This window comes from Rousettus aegyptiacus, unplaced genomic scaffold (genome assembly GCF_014176215.1).
Source record: "Rousettus aegyptiacus isolate mRouAeg1 unplaced genomic scaffold, mRouAeg1.p scaffold_m13_p_5, whole genome shotgun sequence".
Classification (NCBI taxonomy): domain Eukaryota; kingdom Metazoa; phylum Chordata; class Mammalia; order Chiroptera; family Pteropodidae; genus Rousettus; species Rousettus aegyptiacus.
In genome coordinates, this window is record NW_023416308.1 from 34197904 (window position 1) to 34211850 (window position 13947).

General features: G+C 38.2%; 1 protein-coding gene across 1 annotated transcript in view; it reads right to left on the reverse strand.

Annotated features, from left to right (window-relative positions):
* Nucleotides 1-7053, reverse strand: part of TMEM45B (transmembrane protein 45B) — a 28672-nt gene extending 21619 nt beyond the window's left edge. The window contains exon 1 of the mRNA XM_016139289.2: nucleotides 6964-7053. The gene's annotated coding sequence lies outside the window, so the exon portion shown is untranslated. The remainder of the gene's footprint in view (nucleotides 1-6963) is intronic.
* Nucleotides 7054-13947: the final 6894 nt, after the last annotated feature.

Below are 13947 nucleotides of genomic sequence, written 5' to 3' on the forward strand. Positions count from 1 at the left end.
CATTCAAGGAGTTTGCAAGTATTTGAAGGTACTTGAGAAAGGAAAGCCAAAGTAGAAAATCCAGTATCTAATGCCTAGGCTTTCCAATTAAGAAGTCTTTGAAAGCAAACCAGGAATCATTCCTGTAACATATACTATCTGGTGATCTAAAATTTTCTTTGCAAGAAAAGTGATGAATCTGCCCCAAGTTTTGATTATCACATGTCAGGCTGCACAAGGGAAAAGAAAACCATTATGGATTTGGAGTGACAAGGGCAAAAATTCTCTTTCAGATTCTCTATGCTGGACATTCCCTAGAGGTATTAGGAAAATATTTTCCCAATATAGTCTTAAAGAAAAATACTAGCAAATTATTCTTTTCTACCTTAATTAAATCTCCTAACAACATGTTAAGACAGACACTGCCATGGTATGGAGGTTCAAAGGCCCTAATTTATTCTAGATTAATAAGTCTTTTGTTATAGGTGGGTAATACATGTTTTTAAAATGGTTATTCTAAAACAATTACTTGTACATGTGCTCACAGGATTTTCATTAATAATAAAAGACTCAGTCTTCAAGGAAGCCTTCTGATAGTCTCTATGTTGCTGATGGAAGATGACGCATAGAGGGGCACAGGAATGCACAGAAGCACCAGGTACTTTAAGCGGAGTCAAGAACAAAGTTCTGATTTTGAATCCTAGACTGTCACTTAACCTATCTCAAAAACAAAAACCTCTACTATCAAACAAATTCTATAATAAATAAATCTAAGTTATTAGTGACTTTTTCTCAAACAGGAATAAATGGCTAGAGATGGGGACTTTCTAATAAGAAATTGATTATACTAGAAAGCTGCTGGAGACATAATGATAAGCTACCAAAAAGCCTGCTCTGCCTAATCATTCTGCAGTGAAGCTTGTCACTCTATGAGCCAGACTCCCAGACTGCATTTTAGTACACCATTCTTAAACATGGACATTTGAACAAAGCTCCAAACATGAAAGACAGAATCAAAAACAACAGAAAAAGAGGCTTTGAAAATATCACAGATATTATAGTCAGCTGAAGAAAACTTTTAAAATGTAGAAAAAATATAGTTACTATTCTCAGAGAAATATGAGAAGATACTGCATCCATGAAATAAGAACAGGATACTATTTTTAAAAAATTGGAAGCCTCGCCCCCCCCCCCCCCACATCATACCACCCAAACAAAAGCCCTTGGGAATTAAGCATATAATGGTAGAAATGTAAAAATTTAATAGAAGAGTTGGAAAATTTATTAGAACTAAAAGAGATGTTATTAAAAATAAAAGAGAAAAAATAAGAAAATTAGAATGTATCCAAGAGTCCCAACATCTCAATAATTAATGTACGTTTCAGAGAGACAGAATGGAGAAAAGTATGAATAGAAGAAAAACATCCAGAACTGAAGAATATGATTTTTACATTGAGAAGACCTTAAAAGTACCTACAATGGTCCCTAACCTTTTCGGCACCAGGGACCAGTGCTCCTACGAGACTCTAATGTCTGATGATATGAGGTTGAGCTAGATGGTGATACTAGTGCTGGGGAGCAGCTGCAAATATAGATGAAGCTTCGCTGGCTCTCTTATCAGGCTACTACAGGTAAGAGGCCTGGGGGTTGGGGACCCCTGACCTAGAACAATGACTGAAAAAAAAACCCAACCCGTTATCAACTAACATCATGAAATATCAGAACATGAGAAATAAAGAAAAAAAAAATCTTAGAAACTTTCAGCGATTCAAACGAAATTCAAGAGATCAGAAATCAGAATGGCATCAGCTTCTCAACAGCACTCTAAGAAGGTAGATGAAAATGGAGCAATACTTTCAAAATTGTGAGAGGAAATTATTTCCAGTTAATATCTTCTACTCAGCCAAATGATCAATTAAATGCGAAGGAAGAAAAATGACATCTTGAATGTACGAGGTCTCAAAAAGCAATCAAGTCTTGTGGCGCCTGAATTTTATATAATTTTGGGAGCTGTCTTTAAGAAAAAAAAAATCATAAAATTACAAATACAAAACTGGGTGTGAAAATGAATATTTATTTAAATTGAGAAAAGAAATCACAACAAATTGGAATCATGGAGGTTTAGGGCTCTTTCTTTTAAAATATCTTTAGAAAATTTACCAGAAATGCTTCTCTGTGGCAACCTGGCTTTTCCTCCCCACTTGACAACTTGCAGCAGTTTGCAGCCCTTACAGGGGCCCATGAGCTTCTTCAGCTCTGGGATAAATCTGCCTCTGCCTCCATGTGCCTTTTCTCGGGAAGCTATGCTCCAGCAAAACCAGGGAATGAGAAGGGATGGAATCTAAGAAATGAGAATCTATTACAATTCACAGGGTGGTAGCCTAGAAGCTCCCAGGATCACAAGGGGCTCAGAGAACAAGCAGTCCTTGAGAATGGAGGATATGGAAGGTGGAGCAGGGATTTTTCCAAGAAGGAAAAAATCATGTTTTTTTCCATGATGTTTAACTCTATTGAGAGGAATTTTATCATCCTGTCAAAGTTTGAGCAAGAATTGATCATGAGCACTCAAAAAAATAAGCAGTTGTAGAAGATAAAACAATATACTAACTACAGGGGATAGAAAAAGGTGTACAAGAAAGGAAGTGTAAAAATCATAGTTTATCACAAAGCTTAGTTGCGAATAATATTTGCGTAGTCATAATAATGTAAATACTAAACATTGCTACGTCATGAAAAATTAAGATATAACCATTGGGGCCTTTCCAGAAACGAAAGTGAACGTGAGATAAAATAATAGGAGTATGAGGGAGCAAAATCCTCCTACTTCAAAATAGAAGGTCCATAGGCATTACCTAGAACTGGGGAAAGAAAAGGAAATAGCCAGTAGCGTATTATTTGGGAATATGGTGATAAATATGAAAACAAATAAACAAACAAAAAAACCAACCCAAAGCATTGAACATAGTTGCCTCTGAGAGGCAGCTCAATACTCCAGAAAAGACCTTAGACTTTTAAGACTATACATTTATTATGTTGACCAAAATGGAAAATTAAAAAAGAAAGTGATACCCTCAAGGGGAGTGATACGGAAATAAAATGAAGGTGCCCCTGCTAAACCACCTCAAATTCAGTGTTTTTCAAGTTGTAATCCTGCAACCACTCGTATTTCAATTACCCAGCGTGCCAGTTAATTATTCAGATTTATAGACCCATCTCAGGCCTAAATTATCAGCATTTCTTGAGGAGGGCTTCAGATTCTATGATTTTAAAAAGGTCCCCTAGATCCACAGCATTATCTATTGCTTTTTTAGTAAACCAAAGAATAAAACAAACAAATAAACAACCCAACAACCTATGTAGGGACAAAGGGACAATGACTCCTCAAATATACTAGGGTAGACTCTGCTAGTTGCCTACCCAATCAACATCCACCCTCCCTTTCTTCCTTATTAACAAAATCCTTATTTTGTTGTATTAGCAACGTATCCAACTAAAACACTAAATTCTCTAGTGCTCCCTTATAGTTAGGAGTGGTTATGTGACATAGTTCTTACATGAATAAGATAAAAGAAGTTGCCTGGGTGGGGCTTTCAGGAAAGATATTGTTATTTTAAAAAGGACAGACTCAGCTGGTACATGCCTTCTGCCCTCTTGATAGGCACAGAAGAGATGGTCGTCTTTTAGTGAGGACCAAAGCTACATGCTAAGGATGGTGGTGCAGGGAAACAGAAGGAGCCTGGACTTCTCAACTCCAGACATCTAGTTTTATGAGAAAAACAAACTCCTTACTTATTAAGTCACTGGTGTAGAGTTTTCTGTTACTGTAGCTGAATGAAGTCCAAGTGACATCTTACAGTTGTTCAAATGTTTATTTGATAGATACTGAATACATTCCATTGAGTGTCTACTATGGGTACTGTGCTAAGAATAACACAATGGGCCATACGAATAAGGCTCTTTCCCTCATGGAACATGGAATAGATTGGAAGAATCTACAGGATCCAGGGAGGCTATGGTTTGCTGTCACAGACCCCAAAGCAATAGAGTCAGTCTAAACAAACCTTTTGATTTACGTATCTAGGAAATCCTCAAGGGATCACATGTCAGAAGGAGCAGTCGTCTGAACATTGGGCGATCTAGCTGTAATTTAGCTGTAATTCTTCAGCAAAGTAGATTTGGGGAAGCAACATGGGGTACTTGCTTAATTTTTCTTGAATCCACTTTTCTTCTTTGGATAATTTTGAAGGCTATCCTCAGCTCTAAAATATAAATATTTTTGTGATTATATTGAACAAAAGTGGGCATGAAATATACCAAACAAGAATGTCTCTAAATTTAGATTCTAAGAGTTCAAATCAGAGAATATATTAAAGAAATGTGCAGGAAAAACAAATTATAACTCCTCACCCTCAAATTAAAGCAAACAGAACCACCCAGGAGAAAGCTGTAATATTATGGAAGAAGTTCTTGTTTGAGTCCTGGCTGCCATTTAACAGATGGGTAAGCCCAGGCCAGATGCTCAGTATCTCTAAGTTTCTATTTCCACATTTATGAAATAGGCTATTACTCTTCCCTCAGGGTGCTGCTTATAGAAATCACCTTGCACTCTGTAAGTTTCCTTATGATCTAATACCAGCAAGATATTGATAATGTCTTACAATATCTAAATCCTGCAAGGGAAATGTATGAGCATGCTTTGATATTTTCAGTTAAATTCTTCACTCATCACAAAAAGCTGATAGATCTTTTATGCTTCCTTCTCTTTTTGATTCATTTTATTTTTACATGAGAGAATAGACAAGAGAAACAAAAACAGCTAAAATTCAAATCATCTCTGTTTGTTTCTAGCCCCAGTAAATGTTTGGGATAGAGGGGTGGGCAGTTAAAAGGGAAGCTGAGTTCAAGTGAAGTGTGCAGATTAAAGCACTTACCTGTGCCACTAATTGTTCATATTCAGTATTGTGCAGTATTGTGAATAATCTAGTTTTTGTTTTATGACCTGTCTATAGAAACAAGTATAGATATGAACTCTGTCTACATATGTACTGATTAACTGAGGACACTGATTAAAAGGGAAACTGAGTTCAAGTGAAGTGTGCAGATTAAAGCACTTACCTGTGCCTCTAATTGTTCATATTCAGTATTGTGCAGTATTGTGAATAATCTAGTTTTTGTTTTATGACCTGTCTATAGAAAAAAAGTATAGATATGAACTCTGTCTACATATGTACTGATTAACTGATGACACAGTAGTGACTTTAGTTCTTGTACCCACAATTATAAAAAGTTTTGCAATAACAGGAACTTTGGCTATGGGAGTGGCTCTACATATAGTAAAACTGCCCTTATCCATTTCAACCAGCAGATACGTATGAGGAAAAGAGACAATCCTTTGATTATAGCCAACATAGACAACACCTGTACTTTGACCAATTAAGCCAATGTTAACTTGAACTTGGTGGGAAGATAAGAAAGCAGAAGTCTTTTTTCTCTTTGCTCCCTCTCTCCCCGAGCGCTTGCCAAATCCGATCTCAAAGTGCTATTTGCTAAGATTAGGCAAGAGATATAACCAAGAATATTGGGGAAGACACCAAATAGAATAACTGGTGCAAAATGTGAGATTCAATAGCTTCACCTAGGCCATCTCAACCAACAGCCACCAGATGGGTGAGGAAAGAACCCACAGGATATAAGGAAAATCATGAAGTATGAAATAAATAAGTGATGGTACTGTTTCCACCTCTCACGGAAGAAGTGAGAGGAAATCAAAGCTCTTTAAAAAGGTTATTGAATGCTTAGCTCCCAAAATACCAGAACAAATAGCACACCACCAGAATCATGCCTCACTCTGCTCATATGTGGCATTCTCCCCTTGTGAAACCAAAGGATCATATTCAATAAAGCCTTCATATTAATTCCATATCTTTTCCAGAAACTTTAGGAACAGAGAGTAAATACATTATTATGAAGCCAACAAACGCTCAGTCACAAAGAACTCAGTCTGAAGTGGGGCTGGCTCCATATTTCACAGTGTTTCATGATTTTCCCCACACTGTTGCATACCTAGTTAAAAACAGCACGTGTTTCTTATGAACACTAAGTCATACTACCTATTAAAATGATTGCAAAAATACAGATAAAATTCTTAAGCCATTTTATGAGCCAGACAGAGCAGTGGGTGGGGAAAATGGGAAGGGATGAGGGCAGCAATGGCAGACACTGAGAAACATGGCAGAAGAGAAAGTGAAGGAAATGGGCATTTCTGTGAATTTTAGGAGAGGTGCCTGCCTAAATTTTCACATGATCTATTTCATAATGCCGTGGGTTTCCTTTGCTAAAATACCAATCTTTCTTACATCTAGGGTTGGGTCCTATCTCCAGAGGTTATCTCTCTGGATCCAGACAGGGTTACCTAAACCTATTTTTAGGTCTCACATAAACCTCTCCAACCATTGCTAACCTCACCTCCTTAGCTTCTGACATCCTGGCCTATTAGTGGAAGTGGAGTAAGGGCTCCGGGACTTAATCAACCAATTTCCTCTTATTATTAGATTCCAGCTTCTTGGCCTAAGGACAACATCTGGTTGGTGCATTTGTGGATGGGAGCTAACAAGGAGAGACAGTAAGAGTGTAAGTGACCACAGCCACGTGGAGCCCACTGAAAGCTGCACTGGGCCAGACACGAGCCATCACGCCTGGCTGTCCTCCTCTAATCCTCAAGGTGGAACGGAAAGGAGGGGCTTCACACTTCAAAGCTCCCCTCACCTGGCAACATGGGCGACACAACTGGCCATGGAAGCAGCAAATTGATTCTAGGTCGCAGGCGTTTGGACAGAGGGTCGCGGGCACAGTGTTTGCTTCTTCAACCTTGAGCCCTCCAGCTCCTCCCTCTCCTGCCCCGTCTGGGCCCCTTCCCTGTCCGATCCCTCTCTCGGTTCAAGTCCCCTCTGCGTTCGAGGCCCCTGCCCACAGAGTACATCTCACCTGCGCTGAGCGCCTCCAAGCCGTCCGCTGGCCACTAGCCTTCCGAGTGCTGGCGCCACAGAGCAGGTGCGAGCGCCCCGCCCGCCTGGGCTGAGCCACTAGCCGGCCCTCCCCGCCCCGGCCCGCCCCTCCCCGCCCCGGCCCGCCCCTGCGGGCTGGGCCTTCCTTCTCAAAGCCCTCACTTTCTTCCTCGTCCCCGACCTTCAGCTGAGGTATTCCCGGGCCCCCAGGCACTCTCTAAGATGTATACTCCGGTAGGGGCCCGACACTGAGCACGGAACCAGACTGTGACCAACTGTGATCTATGATGCGAAGCAATTACAGAGCTTGGGAGGCAGGGAGGACTCAGAATTCCTAAGGAAGACTGTCATATCCTGGACCAGAATCCAGTTTTGTAGCTTAACCTGGGTGTTAACATGGGTTCCTCCCTCGCTCCCTTGCTCCTTCCCTCTCTCCCGTCCTTTCATCCTTCCTTCCTTTTACTCCTTCCTTCCTTCCTTCCTTCCTTCCTTCCTTCCTTCCTTCCTTCCTTCCTTCCTTCGTTCCTTCCTTCCTTCTTCCACAACTCTGCCACAAGCCAGATAGGCATAGTTCTAGGTGCTGGAGTTAGAGCCACAAAGGAGACAAAGTCTCTGCCTTGAAAGAGCTGCTTTCTACTAAGGAATGCATGATTTTCTTTGTAGCATCATGTGGTCTCAATGCTCTCATCTGTAAGTTAAGGGTTGGACTAGTTGAATAGTTTCCCACTCTGTTTGTTGTTGTTGTTGTTGTTGTTTTGTTGTTTTGTTTTTTGTTTTGTTTTGTTTTGTTTTTTTGCTCATAATCCCCTGTGGAAGTTGAAAGAATGCAAGAGCTAAGGCTGCATCTCAAACCTACTGACCAGAATCTGGGGAGGAGTGCTGGCAGATACACCTCTTAGGAGCTTCTCAGGTGACCAGAGGTGGTGGAGAACTTCCCCTCCAGATCTCTAAGATGCCCTCCATCTTATCCATTGTTGAGGGCACTGGAAACCAAGAAAGTCTTCCTGAAAGAGATGCTGTATTTTAGGTTTTAAGGAAAAGCAAAGGTTATACACCAGCAGGGTGGTAGGGGAGGGGATCCCAAGTGTAGTTTCTTTTGATCAAATAGCTTTTCTTTTCTATAAAGTCAAAGGAAGACACTTTTGAGAGTAAGGCATAAACCTGAATGATTTTTTCCTTTATAAAGGAGTGAATAAGGCCCGGTGGAAGGAGATAATTGTAGAGGGGCACAGCTGTTACTTAAAAGGCTAATGGAGCCACATACTTCAGAAGGATAATGTGCCAGAGCCAGAGCTGGGAGAGCAACTTTTTAATTTCCTATCAACTTGGGAATTTATTTAACCATGAGACCTCATCCTGGTATTTGCTCACACCCATTGCTCTTTGAATGGATGATAAGATGGAGTCCTGGATGTCTGTTACCCTGGAAGATTCTGTTCCTATTCATTAGATCCCTGATATTTTCAAGCTTTCCCTTAAGCAAAGTTTTCTTTTCCTCTGAGGCTGTGAAGATGAAACAAATGTGTGACCTCTTAGTTATAGTTACTGGTGGGTAGAGATGCTTCTTTCTTTAATTAATTAATTAATTAATTAATTTTTGCTTTTTAATTTTATTAATATTTTTTTGATACAGAATTTACTCTTGGGCCATAAGTTTTTGTTTATTAATTTTCTTCTGGGATATCTTTTTCTTCTGTGCAAGCTCCTCTTCTGGTTTAGAAACGATCTTCTCTTTTTCAGTAGGGATCATTCAGTGTGGCAGGGAGAGCTCGTGTAGGGGTTAATCCACCCATGAGTTTTGTAAGTTCTGTGCCTCATCTTGGGGGCTTTGTTCACCTGGATGTGCTCAGTGACTGGAAAGTCTACATCTAAACCCTTAAGTTCAGCTTTACTCTCTGGATTTTCAAGAACGTGCAGTGAAAATTCAGCACTTTTTTGAGCCACAAACCCTGTGTCCAGCCCCACTATTTGGCCTGAGTACACCTACCAACTCTACCATTGTAACCAAGGAATGGCATACATTGCTTCTGTAAAGTGACATCCTTCATATAGTTCTTGGATATGCATATCCTTGATGGCCTGGGAAGTTTCACAACTGTTCTTAAAGTAAACATGAAGATTTAAACCTCTCGATTTGCATGATTTTGCAGGATATTCTGGGTCAAGTGACAGTGAACCATTTTCGGAGATTACCTCAGGCCGCTTATGGGAAAAAAGACGCTCCTTTTTTATTATTTTTGTTTTGTAATGATAGTTGACATTCAATAGTATTTTATATTAGTTTTAGGTGAACAGCATAGTGCACAGACATTTATATAATTTACAATTAGTACCCACTTGGCTCCATACATAGTCATTACAATATTGTCGACTGTTTTCCCCATGCTGTACGTTATGTCCTTATGTCTATTGGTAATTACCAGTTTGTACTTCTTAACCCTTTCACCATTTTCACCCAGTACCCCAACCCTCCTCCCATCCAGCAATCATTAGTTTGTTCTTTGTATCTACAAGTCTGTTTCTGTTTGTTCATTTATTTTGTTTTTCAGATTCCACACATAAATAAGATTATATGGCATTTGTCTTTCTCTATCTGACTTATTTTACTTAGCACAATACTCTCTAGGTCCATCCATTTTGTTGTAAATGGTAAGATTTCATTATTGTTTATGGCTGAGTAATATTCCATTGTATAGATGTACCACATCTTTCAATTCTACTACTGGGTATTTATCTTAAAAAAAAAACCCAAAACACTAATTCAAAAAGATATATGCACCCCTACATTCACTGCAGCACTATTTATAATAGCCAAGATATGGAAGCAACACAAGTGCCCATCAAGAGTGATGCTTCTTAACATTGAAAATTGGAACTAAGAAAATTATCTCTGCCTCAAATTATAATATCCAAGTGCCAGTTTTCACAAAATAAGTTTAACTGTCTTTAACTTGATCTGTAAAAATAACTTAAACCAAATAGCTTAAACCAAACAATTAACAAAAGATAAATTTCTAGTATGTCAATAACTATAAGAACTGTAAGAACAGCTAACAACTATTATAAAGCTATTTTAATATAACATTGGAGCAGATTAGTGTCTAGAAATAGCCAATTATTTGTGGGGCTTAATAAACACAAGGATGAAATTTTAATTCAATGGAAAATGGTTTATTTTATAAATATAGCTGACATAATTGACTATTCTTTTGGAAGATCTTGTCATAGAATTGCTCATTATCCAATCTTTCCTTGACCACTACGGTACTAATTGGGCACATGGCCACTCAGAATGAGTATGAGATTTCCTAGCCTCCCTTTTAACTAGGGTGGGTTACATGACTAATTCCAGGACAATAAGCTATGGGTGGAAGTGGTACAGTTTCCTTTTAGGTGGAGTCCTGAAAGAAAATGGGTGTGCCCATCTTGTCACCTCTACTGTTGACTGGAATGAGCACATGGCAATGAGCCATCTTGGACTATGAAAATGAATGGTGGAGTAAGAGGATAAGAAGAGGCTGCCTTCTTGGATGATCTCACGCAGTAGTATCCATACCAGTTTTGGAATGCACATCTTCATTCAGACTGTTATGTAGAAGAGGAATTAAATTATATCCCATACAAGTCATAGCTATTGGATTTTTGTTTTATGCAGCCAAGTCCATAAACTAACTACTACAGAACATCTTCCTTCCTGCTTTACACCATGTACAAACAAAAATTAAAAGTAGATTGAAGAAAGATCTATCTATACTATTTACTTTGCCCAGTAATCACAGTTTGGAGACTCCAGTATACAAAACTAGTACATCATAAGAACCTAAAAATTTTGACTGTAGCATTATTTATAATAGCAGATGTTTGTCAATATGGGAGTAGTTAAATATAGCATGCCATTCCTATGATATATCATGCAGTTATTAAAAGAGATGAATTAGATTGATATATATTGACCAGGAAAAATAGTCATGATATATTGGTAAAGTTAAAAAGTTTGCAGAGTAGTGAGGAATTTTTGTTTTTCTTTTTGGTGGTAAAATATAGATAACATAAAACTATTTAACATAAAAATTACTATTTTAATAATTTTTAATTATACACTACAGTGAAATTAAGTACATTCTCATCATTGTGCAACCATAACCACTGTCTAACTCCATAACTTTTTCATTATCTTACACTGAAACTCTATACCCATGAAACAGTAATTGCCCATTCCTCACTTCCCCAGCTCTTGGTAACCACTGTTCTGTATTTTATCTCTATAAATTTGGCTACTCAAGGTATCTCATATAAGCGGAATCATATAGTACTTCTCCTTTCATGTTTGCCTTAATTTACTTATCATAATGTTTTAAAATTTCACCCATATTGTAGCATGTATCAGAATTTCATTTCCTTTTTAAAGCCAAATAATGCTTCATTGTATATATGTATTACTTTCCATTCATCCATTCATCTGTTGTTAAATGTCAAAGGTTGTTTCCACCTTTGGTTACTGTGAATGATGCTGCTGTAAACCTCGGTTTTTGCTTTCAATTCTTTGTCATATATACCCAGGAGTAGAGTTGCTGAATCAAATGGTCATTCTATGTTTAAGGTTTTGAGGAACTGCCATACTGTTTTCCACAGCAACTGCACCATTTTACATTCCCACCAGCAGTGCGCAAGGATTCTTATTTCTCCACATCCATGCTTGGACTTGTTTTCTACTTTTCGATAGTAGACATCCTAATGAGTATGGTTTTGATTTGCATTTCCCTAATGATTAGTGCTGTTGAACATCTTTTCATCTGCTTATTATCCATTTGTATATTCTCTCTGAGAAATGTCTATTCAAATGCTTTGCCTATTCTTAATTGGTACATTGTTTTTTGTTGCTGTTGTTTTAGGAGTTCTCTACATATTCTGGATATTAGATATGTGACTTGTAAATATTTTCTCCCATTCTGTGGTTGCCCTTTTACTCTGTTAATATCCTTCAATGCAAAAAGTTTTAATTTCGATAAAGTCCAATTTGCTGTTTTTGCTTTTTGTTGTCTGTGCTCCTGATGTCATATGCAAGAAATCAATGCCTAATCCAACATCATAAAGATTTCCTCCTAAGAGTTTTATAGTTTAAGCTCTTCTGTTTAGATCTTTTATCCATTTTGAGTTAATTTTTATATATGGCATGTGGTAATGATCCAACTTTATTCTTTTGAATATGGATACCCAGTTTTCCCAGCACCAGTTGTTGAAAAGACTGTCCTTTCCCCACTGACTAGTCTTGGTACTCTTGTCAAAGATCACTTGACCAAATATGCAAGGGATTATTTCTGAGATCTCTGTTCTATTACAATGGTCTGTATGCCTGTCTTAATACCAGTAACACGCTGTTTTGATTACTGTAGCTTTGTAGTAAATTTTGAAATCAGTAAGTATGAGTCTTCCAAATTTATTTTTCATTTTCAAGATTGTTTTGGCTATTTGGGACATTTTGAGATTCCATATAAATTTTAGAATAAATTTTCTATTTCTTCAGATAACATCCTTGGGATATTGATAGTGATAGCATTGACTCTATAGATTACTTTGAGTAGTATTAACATATTTTTAAATTAAGTTTATTGGAGTAACATAGTTTAATAGAATTATTTAATTTTCAGGTGTACATTATAATTTGACATCTGTATATTCTATTGTGTGTTTACCACACAAAGTTCAGTTTCCTTCAGCTACCATATATTTGATCCCCTTTACCCGCTTCACCCTTTCCCTACCCTATGACCTCCTCCTGCTCCACCCCCCTCCTCTGGCAACAACCAGTCTATAGTCCATGTCCATGAGCCTCTGTTTGTTTGTCCTGTTCATTTGTTGCTTTTAGGTTTATATCCCACATATAAGTGATATCATGTAATTTCCAACCTTTTCTGTTTGGCTTATTTCGCTTAGCATGATCATCTTGTTGTAGCTGCCAGCCCCCGAAAGACACACGGACCACCAGAACTCGGTGAGTTATAAGAGACACACTCTTTATTCAACCAGCTGGGTCTGCCAGGGGTACGCAGACCCCAAATTAAGCAGCCTTGAAATGTAGAGGTAAAGGGTTTTTAAGCCCAAAACTCCATTCTTCATTCCGTCTGAACACAAAGGGCTATCTTTCTTCCATTCACTACCTGTCAACTCATAGGTCAGGTGTGTAAGTGGGGTTACAGAAGCAAAAAGCTTGTTTAGAATGTTATGTTCCTATAATCAAAGGCCTATGTGCCCATAGTGATAGTCAAACAGTAATTCCCAGTAAGAGTCAATTTTTCAGCCACCACAATCTCTAGGTCCATCCATGCTGTCACAAATGGCAGTATTTCATCTCTTCTTATGGCTGAGTAATATTCCATTGTATATACACACCACAGTTTCTTTAGCCAATCATCTATGGCAGGATACTTCTGTTACTTCCGTGTCCTGGCCACTGGGAATAATGCTGCTATGATCATTGGTGTGTGAATATCTTTACGGATATGAGTTTTAAAGTCCTTGGGGTAAATACCCAGTAAAGGGATTGCTAGATCGTATGGAGGATCAATTCTTAGTTATTTGAGGAACCTCCATACTGTTTTTCATAGTGGCTGTACCAATTTGCAGTCCTACCAGCGTCCCATTCAACATTTGTTTATTACTTGTCCTGTTGATTATAGTTACTCTAACAGGTGAGAGGAGATATCTCATTGTGGCGTGGATTTAAATTTTCCTAATAGCTAGCAATGTTGAGCTCTTTTCATATACTTGTTGACCATTTGTGTGTCCTCTAGGAAGAAGTATCTGTTCAGGTCCTCTGCCCTTTTTTAATTGGATTGTTTGTGTTTTTGTTTGTTGTTGTCATTGTTGAATTGTATTTGTCTTTGTATATTTTGGATATTAGGCCCTTATCAGAGGCGTAGAGTGAAAATATATTTTTCCATTCAGAAACTTGTCTCTTTACCTT